The following is a 3,649-nucleotide window of genomic DNA, read 5'->3' as shown; positions in this document are numbered from 1 at the left end:
CGTTTTCTAAACGAGTTAAATCAAGGTAAGAACGAGAATGTAACCTTGTACGGGGATAATGTGTCTTCAATCTTATTAGCTAAGAATCCCACGTTTCATGCGCGTACGAAACATATTGAAGTCCATTATCACTTTATTCGTGAGAAAGTGTTAAATGGAGAAATTGATTTTAAATACGTTAACACGTTGAAGCAAGCTGCTGATATGTTCACAAAGAGTTTGTCAAAAGAGAAGCTTGTGAAGTTTTGTACTCGCTTGGGAATGAAGGAAGCAAATATCGAGAGGGAGTGTTAAACGAGACGATATTTAAGGGCGGTTCAGTAAATCTCATGGGGTGGCTTGGAGGAGATTTAAATAATAATTCGTTTATTATTTATTAATAAGTTCGTCTTATTTTTATTAAGTTAGTCTTATCCTAAAACATATTTGAGTTAGATTCAAATTGTGTATTTGAATACGAGTAGGACTCGAATTAAGGGTGTTATATAAACCCTTGGTTCACATAGGTTTTATTAAGTTTTTCGTGTGTCGTTTCTTAATAATATTGAGTTGTTTTTGTTTGTCAAAAGTCTTCGTCGTCCACTGTGTTTTCAAATTGAAAAAGTGCAGCTCCAAAATTGAACTTTTCCCTTTTGTTCCTTGTTGCACATACAGTAGCAACAAAAGCAAAGTAAAGCAATATTTGGTTTTTATTTGTTCTGCACATTAGAGATTAGTTCTCAATCTTCAACTCCATTCTATTCAAGTTCAACACTTTCAACTATTGAAATGCCCATCTTTCTTCCCAATCCGCCTTTAACCATTAATTTGTAGAGGGGGGGGGGGGGGAGCGGCAAGGCTATAAGCCCCGCCCATAATAGGCTTTTTGTGGTATCGCAAGAGGTGGGTCGGTGTTCCCGCCGGTACTGAGGCGGCACTGCCTCCCTCCCGCAAGCGCTCGTCCATGTCTTCATTCCTAATTGTGCACCCTTAGAAGGGCGTATTAGTATTAGTTTAGTTGGAATTCTTTTAAAGTTCAATGGAATTAAGTAAATGGTTTCATTCCTAATTGTGCTTTTTATTATAATCAAAATCTAAATTCAAGTTTAATGCGTTTGGTTGAAGAATGATTTAAATTTAAACCGAAATTGAAATATGAGATATCTCAATATCAATTCAACATTCATTATAAATATGAAGTTAATTCAAAATAATTGAAAATTTTCACACTTTATCTCTGTCACCATCCCTAGTGTACTGTATGTAGTCCGTAGGTATTGAGGTTGCGGTCTAACACATATTTGAAATACTTAAAACGAAACTAATTAAACTGGAATAAGTATTGTATCCATGTATATAAAAATGTTGTTTAGATTTTTTTGTAATTTGGTGCATTGTATTTAATTCTCATTTTCTAGTATATGATAGAAGTTGGTGTACTCTAGCATACATCTATATATAGCGGGTTTAAATTTTTAGCCGTCTTACATTATTTTTACGGAGAGCTAAGATTGAATATATGGTACCGGAGTAAATTCACACTAGCATATATTTTTTGATGGCCGCACTCTTGTTACACTGGTACACAATAAATGTAATTTTAAGGTGGACCAAAATGAAGCTTTCCACTTATTTATTCTTGTTGTTTATACTTTATGGTAGGGCTTCCTTTCCCTTGGTGTGTGTACTTATCATTATCATGTATGACTATCTACTAATTACAAGTTTCACAACTATAAATAGAACAAAACTTATATTCGTTTTAAGTTTGAACTATTTTTTAATCAATTACCTTTGGCAATTTTTTTTTAATTTAAAGGCCACACTAACTTTTGAGTTATCTTTGTGAATTTGTATCGGTTAATATATAGGCTTAGTTGCTCTTACATATCTAGCATCATTATTTTTATTTTTATTTATTTATTGTTATTGTTTTGCAACATACGTAAAAAAAAAAAAAGTATCCACTATGTACACCATGATTTTATTTAAAGTAGTTGTAGGGGTATGGTACTAAAACCCGGTTCTACGACCCTAAATCTATTATGTTTGGCTTATTTCATTACATGGACTAATACAATGTTATTGGGCTGAGGGGGTTTTGTGGAGGTAACCCTAACTGGGCTAGGCCCATTAGGGTACCATGATGGTGGCCATGAGACTCTATATAAGGAGGTCTCCACCTCCTTATCATGTCATGCTCAATAAGAGCCACCACCACTTTTTGTGTCTGTGAACAAGAAATCCTCAGGATATCTTAGCAGTCACCTTCACACCCCCGAAACCATTGCAGGTCTCAACATTGCAGGTCACCATGCGCAGCCGAAGAAGAAGAAGACGAAGACTTGGTTCGTTCATCTCGAAAATCCGTGGAAACATCGTCATGGATCAGGTTAGATTCGTTTCGTGTTTCGACATTGGCGCCATCCGTGGGACGGCAACGAACTGCCCTTCGATCTTCATCTCGGCTGTCAGATCTCTCCCAAGAAAAACACAGATCTGGAAGTTTACAGAAAAAGGCTTCAAAGCTTGTTCTATTAAAGCTCAAAAAGATCCATAGATCTAAAAAGAGGCTTCCAGATCTGGGCAAAAAGGAAAATCCGTGATTCGAATGATCAGATCTCCGAATCTGTGATGGTTTTAAATCTGCTCCGGGCTTCAGATCTGTCCAGATCTGATTTACAGATCTAGGCCTAGATTACAGACCTGGATTTTAGGTCTAAAGTTGCAGATCTGACTCTTAAATTGCAGATCCAGAAATTACCAGACTTCCGCCGCCATGTACGCACGCCCGTGGGTTCTCACTCCGCAGCCGTGCATGTGCCGCCGCGGAAACCACAATCTGGGTTTTGCGCAAGAGACCTCCGCCATGCACGCGCACTCGCGAGTCACCACTCTATCGTCGTGCATGCGCGCATCAGGTTACGCGCCAAACTTCAAGGTTGGGAATCCTCCTAATATCCCATATGGCTACGCGCCAAACTTCAAGGTTGGGAATCCTCCTAATATCCCATATGGCTACGCGCCAAGGTTGGGAATCCTCCTAATATCCCATATGGCTACGCGCCAAGGTTGGGAATCCTCCTAATATCCCATATGGCTACGCGCCAAACTTCAAGGTTGGGAATCCTCAATATCCCATATGGCTACGCGCCAAGGTTGGGAATCCTCATAATATCCCATATGGCTACGCGCCAAGGATGGGAATCCTCATAATATCCCATATGGCTACGCGCCAAACTTCAAGGTTGGGAATCCTCATAATATCCCATATGGCTACACGCCAAACTTAGGGGTTGGGAATCCTAATACCATATGCTCACGCATCACATATGCTCACGCATATTACACATGCTTACGCATCACATGCTCACACATGTCACAGTCTACAAGCACGCGCACGCAACATCTGCGCGTGGCGCATAACACAAAACCAAAGTCTACGCGCACGCGCATGCAACATCTGCACGTGGCACGTGACATAAAGTAGCTCGTAAGCCGCCTCACGCGCAAGCTCCACTATTATTACAGCTTATAAGACGCCTCGCGCGCAAGCTGTTATTATTCTTACAGCCCGTAAGTCGCCTCACGCGCAGGCTTTATTATTCACAGCTCATAATGTAACACCCCGACCAAAGGCGGATTATACATCGGGGCGCCACATATTGCT

Source organism: Bidens hawaiensis, unplaced genomic scaffold (genome assembly GCF_021521415.1).
Source record: "Bidens hawaiensis isolate Kalapana, Puna unplaced genomic scaffold, B.hawaiensis_p1.1 tig00011762_1, whole genome shotgun sequence".
NCBI classification, from domain to species: domain Eukaryota; kingdom Viridiplantae; phylum Streptophyta; class Magnoliopsida; order Asterales; family Asteraceae; genus Bidens; species Bidens hawaiensis.
The sequence above is the reverse complement of the archived record's forward strand: the minus strand, read 5'-3'. Positions refer to the sequence as shown.